The sequence below is a fragment of the Palaemon carinicauda genome, chromosome 39 (assembly GCF_036898095.1).
Source record: "Palaemon carinicauda isolate YSFRI2023 chromosome 39, ASM3689809v2, whole genome shotgun sequence".
Lineage (NCBI taxonomy): Eukaryota > Metazoa > Arthropoda > Malacostraca > Decapoda > Palaemonidae > Palaemon > Palaemon carinicauda.
This window is the reverse complement of record NC_090763.1, coordinates 56909087-56921767: the sequence shown is the minus strand read 5'-3', so window position 1 is coordinate 56921767 and position 12681 is coordinate 56909087. Positions and strand designations below refer to the sequence as shown.

The following is a 12681-nucleotide window of genomic DNA, read 5'->3' as shown; positions in this document are numbered from 1 at the left end:
ATGACAATCTATTTTGCAAATACTGTACTGTACACAAAAACCCAAAAGCCCACTTGTGATATATCCCTTCACCAAAATGAATTTCAAAGGATAATCAACAGCTCTTATAACTTTCAGCTGCTACAACATGATTACGAAGCAAATTGTGTATAAAGTACAGTAGTCACTTCTTGAAAATTTCAACTGCTTCGACGTTATTAAAAAAAATAAAATTATGCGCAAACTACAGTAGTCTCTTCTTGAATCTTTAAACTGCGTGAACATTATTACAAACCAATTCATGCATAAACAACAATAGTCTTTCTTGAACCTTTAAACTACTTCAACATTATTACAAACCGATTCATGTGTAAACTAGAGCTGTCTCTTCTTGAAACTTCAAACTGTTTCAACATTACAAAGTGATTCATGTGTAACTACAATAGTCTCTTCTTGAACCTTCATAATCCCTCAACATTATTACAAACTCATTTTTGTGTAACTACAAAAGTATCTTCTTGAACCTTTAAATGCTTCAACATTATTACAAACTGATTCATGTGTAACCTACAATAGTCTTTTCTAGAACCTTTAAACTGCTTCAACATTATTACGAACCGATTCATGTGTAACCTACAAGTCTTTTCTTGAAACTTTAAACTGCTTCAACATTATTACAAACCGATTCATGTGTAAACTACAATAGTCTTTTCTTGAACCTTTAAACTGCTTCAACATTACTACAAACCGATTCAGGTGTAACCTACAATAGTCTTTTCTAGAACCTTGTAACTGCTTCAACATTATTACGAACCGATTCATGTGTAACCTACAAGTCTTTTCTTGTAACTTTAAACTGCTTCAACATTATTACAAACCGATTCATGTGTAAACTACAATAGTCTTTTCTTGAACCTTTAAACTGCTTCAACATTACTACAAACCGATTCAGGTGTAACTACAATAGTCTCTTCTTGAACCTTTAAACTGTTTCAACATTATTACAAACTGATTCAACATTATTACAAAGTGACTCGTGTATAATTACAATAGTCTCTTCTTGAACCTTTTAACTGCTTCAACATTATTAGCCCATAGCGACAAGTTGTGTCGAAAAGCGAGAGAAGTCACTACTGCTCGAACTTCGTGCGCTTTCATTCTCAGTAAAGGAAACACTGCGTCGTTAGCTTGAGAATGTGCTTCTACAATTAACTCTCAGAAAACTCTGTTCTGCGGAGGTAATATCTTAATGCCCACACGGGACATAAGAGTCGTTCTTCTTCCTGGCCTATCAAGTCTGTCAGGTTTTTGAGAACAAAGTTTCGTGGCCACGGATTAGAAAAGTTGAGCGAATAATGTACAGTATGTGCGACGAATCGCAACATTATTACCAAAAGAATTTTGATCGTTGACTAACTGTACCGTATATTTCCGCGTATAAGGCGACCTTCATATAAGACGAGGTACAAAATTTGAGCAAATTTTTATGAATTTATCTCATATCGGTAGTATAAGACGACTGCTCAATCATAAAACCATCCGTGTATAGCCTAGGCTAGCTTTTGCAACACCAGATATCTTATGAAATATAGGTTATGTAAAGATGATGATATTACTTACTGTATCCTTTAAATTAAATATAAATGAAATAACAAAACAAATCCTTTATTGTTTTCCTAGAACACGCATCACCTAGCCTGCATTGTTTTGTTTCCGCTCATCAGCTGCTCACGTACGAAATGCCCGTTCCTCCTCTTTCTTCTTCTTCTTTTATGTTCTTTGATGTTCTTTGCAAGTTTGTTATAAAAGCATATAATAATGTAAAGGTGGAAAGTATCATAAAATAATTTTTAAAATACGGGATCTCAAATGCCATGGATGGCAGTAAAGACGATTTATTGTACGAATGCGACGACGAAGCCAGAGTCGACTCACCGGAACCGGACTGGAATCTTTACGATGATGGCGTATATGATAAATCTCGTGATATGTTCGAACAGCTTTTCGAAACAGACAGTGATAACTGTGAGGAGTTTTAGTAGTGTTAGATTTATACATGTCGCAGGTTTGATGTTTAATATTGATTTGAAATAAAGTTTTACAAACTTTTAGGTTTTAAATGTAATACTGTAATGTACTGTAATTTTTATTGGGAAATAAAGATTGTACCGTTTGTAATCCAAAATTGTTATTTACGGCTAAAAATAATAATTTTTAAACAAATAAATATGATATCTTATATGTTATTACTATCGTAATTAACACTAGCATTAAAATTATTGAAAGGTTAGCGAGAGAAAAAGTTGCTAACAACGCAACCAATACTCGATGCTTACATTTTCTCAGCTGTGCTCGTATGGTTAAAAGTTTGAATTATTCCTTGAATTTATCATTTATGTCCTTTTTGTAGATGTGCCAATAATATATACGATAAAAATTGTTTCATTACTTTCATTATACATTTATATATTAATGTAAATCATTTCATGTCTGTCGGTGGTTATCTCACCTCAACCTAGGCTAGCCTACTGATAAACAAGACATTGAATTCAAGGTGAGATTTTTATAACGGTAGTATAAGACGACCCTCATTTTTAATGGTTAAATTTTGGAATATAGGGTCGTCTTATACGCGGAAATATACGGTAATATTTTCCTGAATGAGAGTGAACATGTTCTCAAACAAAATATACAGTTATAGAGGAGATCATTTCCCCCACAGAAACGGATGTCTGGTTACCTGTGGGCGGAGTTTGAAACGTTCGTAAACGTAATGAAAAGTTGCCCACGCTGTTGCTATCGTTCTTTTAACGTCAGCTAACAACGTTCCTTCAGGACTAATTGTTCGAAACAATAACCCTGTAAGGATAGAATAAAAGGTCTCGGAAGCCTAACGTGTTAAAGGCAAGTCGTTATACCCAGGGTACAATGATGGGGGAGGCTGCCTCCATCAAACGGTAGAACTAAGTTTAAGACAATAACCTCGTGGTTTTGTCTTGGCTAGAGCGCATGCTCCAGGACGGCCTACGGCCTTCATGAAGTTTAAACAACACCCATTGAAGTTCTGTAAACACTTCTCAGGACCGAGTCTCCCGAAAAGGGTGAAGTCTCGTATGTGGGAGTTTGCTTCGAGAATGCCAGACATAATTGCCATTGACCGCTTACCCGAAGGGGTTGCCATCAAACGCTTTTTCGCTAGTGAGAAAACTACCGTCTCAATCAGACATGGCCTGTCAGGGAAATGAACTGGAATGTAAAAATTTTTTTATTCCTCACTCATTTCCGTCTGCTAACCAAACCACTCGAAGTGGGAAGGTGGAGGAAAGATGACGGTGGTTGGTTCGAAAACGAAAGGATCGGTGCTGGCGAAACCAGGCTAGCTGATATAGTAATCCGCTGGGAGTGTAGAGTGACATAACAAGTCACACTTTTGGAAGACCCATCCCGTAGGGGGGGAGGTCGACCATAGTTTTCAGAAAACTCTGGATCGTGGAAACCGAGAGATTCGGATGAGAACTTAGAGGTTCAGAATCTATTTGTGAAAACCTTTCTCAAGACCTTAAGGGATATTGTGCCGAGAACCCGCAGGAACTCTGTCGCTGATTCCTGATGTAATTTTCAGGAATTGTGTTACGTGACTAGGACCCAAAGGAACTGTGTCATAGTTACCTGTAGAGATTCATAAACCCTTAGGCAGCAGGCATCCCTCTGTCATCAGAGTAAAACTCTTGATGACGATGGGCGCGCGCGAACAATTCACGGGACGAGAGTTCGAAAACTCTTGTCATGAGAGTAAAACTCGTGCACTCATGAACACTTCGCGCAACGAGTTAAAAAAACTCTGTCATAAGAGTTGTTCGCGCACTTCAACTGATTGCGTGCGCCTAGTTGTTCGTGCGCGCCACATAAATTCCATAGGTCAAGCCAGACCTTCGCATCGAGAGTCCATTCTAACTGCACTACTTGAAGAAGGCGACTTAGTCCGTCCGCCAACACGTTCATTTTCCCTTGAACAAATCGAGGGATCAGCGTAACCTGACCAGGAGGTGTAACCACTTTCCCAGAGGAGTCAACGCTCACATAAATACTTGCGGTGCTGTCGAGAGGCCGAAACAAAGAGCTCGAAACTGGTAGGTCTTGCCCATGAAAATCCGAAAGTATTTCCTGGAGTCCTGGTGAATTAGAATGTGGAAGTATACGTCCTGCATATCCAGGGATACCATCCAGTCCCCTTGACGAAGGGATTCCAACACTGAACGAGTCATTTCCATATTGAATTTGATCTTCTGGACAAACAAATTCAGTGCATTTACATCCAGTACGGGCCTCCAGCCCCACCCACCCCCGCATGACTTGGAGACTACGAACAGATGGTTGTAAAACTCCGGGGATGGTCTGTCGCTTATCTCCTCTATGACAGCCTTCTGCACGAGAATCTCTATTTCTCGGGTTAAGGCTACAAACTTCTCCGAGCCTGAAGAGAAGGCGGGTAATGTGATGGGAACATTGGATAGAGGCGGAGTGTCTTTGAAAGGAATGGAGTAACCGAACCGGAGAACTTGGGTCACCCAGGGCTCTGCTCCTCTGCGACTCCATTCCTCCCAAAAAAGGCTTATCTGCCACCTATCGGAGCATCAAGGATTGAAAAATCACTGGGATGATTTCGTGTCGGGTTTGGTCGAGGACTTGGTTGGGTGTCGTAAATTCGATCAAGGCCTGACGAAAGGTCTAGACCTACCCCCTCGAAAGGGTTTCTCCTGCAAGGATGATTCCGAGGCAGTAGTCGTCACAGTCAAGGGTTTAACCCGCTTAGAAGACTGGGCAAGCAAGTCATTAGTAGACTTCTTTTCCAGTGCGGGCAGAATATTGGCCACTATTTCTTCGGGAAACAGATGATCCTTGTCAAGAGGAGAAAACAAAAGTGCGGACTTCTGAGGCAAAGCGACTTCTTTCAAAACAAAAGAACACCAGAGCTGTCTTTTCTTGAGAGTCCCGAATGCAAAGAGAGAGATCAGCTCATTGCAACCATCCCGAACTGATTTGTCGGCACATGACAAAACCCCAAGCCAGTCCAATGCCAGGTCTTCCTGAAGAGTAGGGCAGTCCTCTATTTTCGTAGCGAGGGCTCCGATCGTCCAGTCCAAGAAACATCACAAATTTCAAGTAATTTGTATTTTTCCTAACATACTTACCTCGAACTACTTTCTTAGGAGTACCTGGAAATCTCCTCTCATCCGACCAGAGTTTTGTGTAGTTTACCCTACTTCCGTTTTCTGTGAAGGCTAACCTCAGGCGGAAGGATACGTGCCCTGAGGCTAATCTCGGGTCAGGGAGCGTGCTAGCTTGGGTCTCGACCCTCAGTAAGTTCTTGGTTGTTTAATTACTTAAAGGGTCAGGAAGACACTCGGGGACGGAAGGGCGGGCCATTACCCGAAATTAGTTCGAGGTAAGTATGTTAGGAAAAATACAAATTACTTAAAATTTGTGATTTGTTCCAACACGGAAACTTACCTCGAACTACTTTCTTAGGAGACTTACACTTTAGGAGGTGGGAGTGTCCTTCTTGGCCCCTAGATCCAGCTAAGCAGGATGCAATGGGACCTAGATAAGGGGCTAGGTTCAGAGACGGTCAGAAAAAGAAACGTAGGAGAAAACTACACAAAGAGCTCATGTTAGTGTCTAAGTAACTCACCTGTGCAAGAATTCCTCGGAGACGTGTCCTTTGATGATGTTGTGACTTGAGGTCTTGTGCAGGCTCTACCTGAGTCTATCTCCAAGGGAAAGAGGGGGAAGGAAGAACACGGGGGTTTTTAAGGAAATGAACCTGTGTCTCTTGGTCTTACTACCCACGATTGTACCTGGGGCTACACCGTTAAATCGCTTGGAGCGCGGAGATGACTGTTTCTATAGAGAGCCCGTCTAGGGACTTTCTTGAGAATTCCTTCAGGTAGTGCGTTGTGAAGTTAGACTGGTTAGACCAGGTGCCTGCTCTTAGGATCTGCGCCACTGCCATGTTCCTTTCGAAAGCTAGGGAGGTACTTAGACGCCTAATGTCATGGGGCCTGGGTTTTCCGCACTGCTATAGGCCCTGATAATCACCTGTCTTAGCCAGAAGGAGATAGTGTTCTTTGAAACCGGCTTTTTCACTGTACCTGTGGAGACAAAAAGGCTCTTGATACCAGGACGGAGATTAGAAGTCCTCTCCAGGTATTTCCTTATGGCTCTGACAGGACACAACCTCAAGTCCTCCGGATTGCCCGAACAAGAAATTGCTGGTATTGAGAAGCCCACAAACTTGGGATCCCAAACTGCTGGATTCTGGGTCTTAGCCACAAAAGTCGGGACGAACTTGAGGGAAATCTCACGCCAACCTTTCGCGTGTGAGACCTCGTAAGACAGCCCGTGAATCTCACCCACTCTCTTAGCTGATGCCAGTGCCAACAAGGAAGACAGTCTTGAGGGTGAGGTCCCGGTCCACAATGTCTTTCAGGGGTTCGAACGGGGGTCCCCTTAACATCTTCAGGACCCTCGCCACATCCAACTGCGGCACCCTGACGGCTTGAGGGGGACATGCTTGTTCGAAGCTCTTGATGAGCATCGAGATATGTCTCGAGGAACCCAGATAGATGCCCTTCAGTAGGAAGACTTGTCTTAAAGCTGCACGGACTCCTTTGATGGCCGGGATAGACATACCAACTACATCCCTGAGATATACCAGGAAGCCCGCAATGTCCGGAATAGAGGCCCTCAACGGCTTGATGTTTCTGGAGGAGCACCACTTCGTAAAGATGGTCCACTTAGCCTGGTACACCACTGCCGATGAACGCCTCAGATATCCCGACATCCTTTCGGCCGTTCTAGCTGAATAGCCTTCCTTCCTTAGGAGACGCTCGATAACCTCCACGCGTGAAGGCGGAGGGATCGAGGATTGTCGTGGAACCTTTGGAAGTGGGGTTACCGCAGCAGGTCTGGTCTGTCTGGAAGAGGCCACGGGGGAAGACACGCTAGTTGTTTTAGGTCGGCGAACCACTCTCTCTCCGGCCACCAGGGCGCTACCAAAGTCATCTTTAGGTTGTGGGCCGTCCTCACCCTGTTGAGCACCTGTCTGAGCAACGCGAAAGGGGGAAAGGCGTATACGTCCAGATTGTCCCACCGGTGTTGAAAGGCATCCTCCAACGCCGCTTTTGGGTCTGGGACAGGAGAACAGAATACGGGGAATTGTGCGTTAAGCCTTGCTGCGAAGAGATCCATCACTGGCAAACCCCATTTCTCGATGATGAGTTTGGCTCCCTCTGAGTGCAGGGTCCACTCGGTTCCCACTGCTTGACCCATCCTGCTGAGGCCGTCGGCCAAGACGTTTCTTTTCCCTGGAATGAACCTCGCTGCGATCGTGATCTGTTCTGTCGTGGCCCAATCCAGAAGTTCTAACGTGAGATCGCACAGCTCCCTGGACTTCAGTCCTCCCTGCTTCTTTATGTATGCTACTACTGTGGCGTTGTCACACATCAACGCCACGGTGTTTCCCCGTAGAAGGTTGACGAACTGTAGGCACGCCTTTCGAACCGCCCTCATCTCCAGGATGTTTATGTGTTGTGCCTTTTCTTCCTCCGTCCAACTGCCTCTTGCTGACCTTCCGAGGAGATGGGCACCCCATCCCTCCTTGGAAGTGTCTGTGAAGAGAAGCATCTTGGGGGGCTCGGCTGCGAAGGGCATCCCCTTGAGGGTGTTTGTCCGGTCTAGCCACCACACTACGACTTCTTCCGTTTCCGGGAGAACTGGAACCACCTTGTGGGGGGAATCTGTCTGGTTCCAGAGTCCCTTCAGGTTCCATTGGACGCTCCTGAGCTTGAGCCTCCCCTGGGGAACCAGTTTCTCCAATGACACAAGGTGACCTATTAGCCTCTGCCAGTCCTTTGCTCTCCTGGGATGTCCCGCCAAGAAGGGGCGGAGGATTTTGTCCAAGTTGGTCAGCCTCTCTTCCGACGGAAAGGCTCTCACAAGACGGGAATCCAGGACCATTCTTAGATAAGTCATCCTGGTGGAGAGTGACAGATGAGACTTCTCCAGGTTGATGGTGATGCCTAGAACCTTGCAGAACTGTATAAGCTTCGCGCCTTGATCCCTCAAAACTTCCTCTGAGGATGAAAGGAGCAACCAGTCGTCTAGGTAACGAATCAGGCGGGTGCCCCGTTCGTGAGCCCACACTGAGACTGTCGCGAAGATACTCGTGAAGACCTGAGGCGCTGTGGATAGTCCGAAGCAGAGGGACCTGAACTGCAAGGTCTGGGCACCCCACTTCACCCGAAGGTACTTCCTGCTGGAGGGGTGGACTGGGATTTGAAAATAAGCGTCCTTGAAGTCTATGGACATCACGAAGTCCCCTTCCCTCAAGGACTATAGGAACGACTTCGGGGTGTCCATCTTGAAGTCGGTTTTGCACACAAACTTGTTGAGAGCCGAGAGGTCTATGACCAGTCTCCAACCTCTCGTTGCTTTCTCCACCAGGAAGAGCCGACTGTAAAAGCCCGGGCCCGGGTCCCGTACCGTTTCCATTGCTCCCTTCGCCATCATCGTGGAAACTTCCTCTTGTAAGGCTGTTCTCTGCAAGGGGTCCTTGGGAGCCAACCACTTCGCCCGAATGGCCGGGATCAGCGGCGGAGGTTCTGCCAGAAACGATAGCCTGTACCTCTCCTTCAACACTGTTACTGTCCATGGGTCTGCTCCATGGTTTTTCCATGCTTGCCAAAAAAGTCTGAGGCATCCCCCCACCTGAGGCTTGGGCAAGAGTAGGGGGCCTCTCTCCCTATCTTCTGGAGGAACGACCTGTACGCCCCCTCCTGGAGGCCGAGAAGGAAGTTCTAAAGGAGGCTGGGGCTGATGCTGCTCCCCTACGGGAGGGCTGAGACGGCTGTGACCAAGGAGCAGCTGGGGAGTCTCTCCTGTGCTGGCTAGACGAGGCTCGAGGAGTAGCAGGACTATCAGACGCGGGCCTCCTGTGGATGGGCCTCCTCGGTGCTTGAGGTCTAGGAGCACTCACCTCCTTCCTTTTCAAGACCTTCTCCATGATCTCTTCTGCCTCCTTCAGGGGAAAGAGGACGTCTTCCCATAGGGGCAGGCTTCTCAGGGCCCTCGCTTCCCTGTCCGGTATCCTCCTCGACAGCTTGCTCAGGACAGTGTCTCTCCTCCTGAGTACCCAGTTGGCTGATTGGGCTAGGGACTGGTAGGACAAGAACTTTAATGCCCTACCTCCCGAGATGATTAGCTCCTTCAAGAGAGCCTGATTCCAGGAAAATGAAAGGTCGTAGGAGGATTGAACACTTACGAGAGTGGAGGCCCACCAATCTAGCCAAGAGGCGATGTTCGCAAGGTCTTTTGCCATCTCCTCCATCATAGTCGCCTCTGACTGGGAGAAGCAGATTGGGGCTGATGAGGCCCTGTCTTCCGGGGCCCCTTGGCCTAAAACTCGAGGGAGGGATCCAACTTGCAGGCCCCTGTACGTTGACCCTCCGGAAGGTAGAATTTACTCTGGGACCTCAGTCCCTGGAGCAACTTCGAGGAGCTCTAAGACTTGGGGGGCCTCTGCATTGCCAGACACAATCTTGTTGACATGAGCTCTACCGAGCCTCACGTCTCTGGCCACTGGAAGAGCCAACGGAGCCCTCCGCTGGGCGGGGGCCTTCATAAGCCTATTGAGGCTAGAGCGCCAGGGATCCTCGTCGGAGGGTTGGAGGGTTCAGGCTCCTCAATGCGATGGTGTCGTCTAATGAGGCCTATCACCCTCCTGTAAGCCGAGTCCTCCGCTGGGGCGCCCTCCACGTCGTCGTCGATGTCCTCCGTCTGGCGGCCTACTTCTCTAGAGGGAATCCCACAGGGGGATGCCTCCGCGAAAGGCTCAGGACGCAGGACGGGCATTGCCGTGGCGGCGAGGGGCTCCGTTCTCTGTCTGTCCTTAGTCATGGAGGACGTGGCTTCCGTGGGCTTGCCCGACGGAGGAAGCCGTCTCTCCTTCTCCAGGGTCCGTGGTGCCACTTTTGAGGGTACGACGAGGCTGCCCGTCCGAGGGGGCGACTCCCTCCGCTGGGCGGATTGAGTCGGAACCCTCGCGGTCTTATGCCTGTCGGAGGAGGTCCGTGAGGCCGGGTCCCTCCGTGGTTCTAGCTTGTGGCTGGAGGAGAACCTTCCTGGGGACTTGTCTCTGGGTCGCCAGCCTGAAGTGCTCGGGACTGAAGTAAGGTCCACGAGCTTACTGCGGGGGATGACCACCCATTCCTCCTCTGGTGATCTGCTCCTCCTGAATTTTCTCCTAGGAGACCTGGAGCGCCTCCTCCCATGTCGAGACCTGGAACGTGACCGAGAACGGGAGTGCCTCCTCCAGGATCTCTCACGCTTCCGTCGGGAATTCCTCCGGTTTTCTCCTTCCGAGGAATAGGGGGTTGTAGCAACCGATGAATCGGAGGACTCTTCATAACCCATCCGAGGGGCCGGGGCCCGGAGAGTGGTCGTCTGAGCGGCTTGTTGTCCTACGGAGAGCGCGGGCTGCAGGAACACTTCCGGAACTGACGACGGTGGTGCTGGGGGAGAGCGTGGAAGTTCTACGTTGGGGAACCAGGATCCGAGGCCTTCCTCCAACCTCAACGGGGACCTACAGGGCGTCCTAGGAGGGACCCATTCAAGGGGATCCGCCGCCGGTGAGTCTTCCTTCTCTGGGGCACCTTCAGCTGCGGAGGTACCTGAAAAACCTGCCCATGAAGCGGGCGAAGAGACAGGGACAGTTTTACTCCACATGGGGTCATCCGAAGAGATGTGACCCGCGTGCACCAGGCCATCGTCTCTAGGACCCCCACTAAACTCACCTTCAGGCCCCCCACTTGGCTGGAAAGATGCTGCTATCCCACTATCATGGATAAAAGACTCTTAGGGAAGAACCTCTGGCTTCTTCCCCGCAACGGACTTACCTCGTCCCCTACTCTGGGTAGGGGAAGATGGAAGGGAGACCCTACTCGACGGTCCTTCTGGAGACGTAAAGGGCGAAGAGGTGTTAGCCTTCTTGGGCGAACGCTTGGCAGACTTCTTTCTCTTGGAACTGAATCGTACCCACTGGACCTTACTCCAAGAAACGCACTCCAGACACGTGTCCAACGGAGAACACACTCTACCCCTGCACAACGAGCACAAGGAATGAGGGTCTACCTCCGGCTTAGAAAGAAACGCACCACACGATTTCCCGGCTCTAGGCCCAAGACAACGGCGGGGATGCTCCATCACGCACTATCGCAACACCGCAAGACACAGGAACGCAGCAGGAAAGGGTAATAAGGACAAGGATAACACGTGAGAACACAAGGGAAGGATAAGGTAACCACACGGGGACACAAAGGGAAAGCACAGGGATACCACATGGGAACCACGAGAGACACAATGGAGTCGGGGACACAAAGGGTCGCACTGAGATAAGGAGAGCGTCGAGATGATATCACGACGCGACCAGAGAACTTACTGAGGGTCGAGACCCAAGCTAGCACGCTCCCTGACCCGAGATTAGCCTCAGGGCACGTATCCTTCCGCCTGAGGTTAGCCTTCACAGAAAACGGAAGTAGGGTAAACTACACAAAACTCTGGTCGGATGAGATGAGATTTCCAGGTACTCCTAAGAAAGTAGTCCGAGGTAAGTTTCCGTGTTGGAACAATTCAAAATTACAATGTTAATGATTATTGCCAAAACCGGCTTACCGACACCAATACGTTAAGTCTCCAAAATGGAACAAATTTTTTAAACCGACACAGCGTGTGATAACAGATGTGAATGTTTCCAAAATGGAATAAACTTTTTAAACTGATACAGCGCATGATTACAGATGTGAATGTCTCCAAAATGGAACAAAGTTATCAAACTGACATAGTACTTGATTAAAGATGCGAATAAGTTCCCGTCATGCAAGTTCCTGAGATTAGTATCAAATCCTAATACAGGAATAACACTTTAGAAATAACAGAAATAAGAAGGTAAAGGTAAAATTCTCTGTATATGACAAACCTGAAACACATAACACTAATACAGTATATGGCACAGTGATTACCCCAAAAAATGGTGACACATAGGCAAGTAGCTTTACTACAAACAATAAATTACCATCTTTCAATCATTTATTTCGACCTTTGAAGATAAATATCTATTGCACTTGACCCTTGTATTCTGCATATTTTCTGTGCGCTTGGATAAAATAGAATCTCACATCAACAGATCCCACACTATTGCATTTTCATCATATCAACAGATCCCATAGTATTGCATTTTCATAAGTAGCAAACGCTAATTATAAGAGTTTTGGATAAAATAGAATCTCACATCAATGGATCCCACACTATTGCATTTTCATCACACCAACAGATCCCATACTATTACATTTTCATAGGTAGCAAACGCTAATTATAAGAGTTTTGGATAAAATAGAATCTCACATCAATGGATCCCACACTATTGCATTTTCATCACATCAATAGATCCCACACTATTGCATTTTCATCACATCAACAGATCACATACTATTGCATTTTCATAGGTAGCAAACATTAATTATAAGAGTTTGTATTAAATCCACATACTAACCAGACTGACGGGCACAAGCAGGTACCGTTTACTATTGCGCAATCCAAGAAAAATTGAAAGCGAATACTAACTGCAGGTGGAAGATTAAACTACTC

At 47.1% G+C, this 12681-nt stretch overlaps 1 protein-coding gene across 1 annotated transcript in view; it reads right to left on the bottom strand.

Annotated features, from left to right (window-relative positions):
* LOC137631206 (mucin-2-like) overlaps positions 1-12681 on the bottom strand; it is an 84839-nt gene that overhangs the window by 56562 nt on the left and 15596 nt on the right. The gene's annotated exons all lie outside the window — the stretch shown is intronic.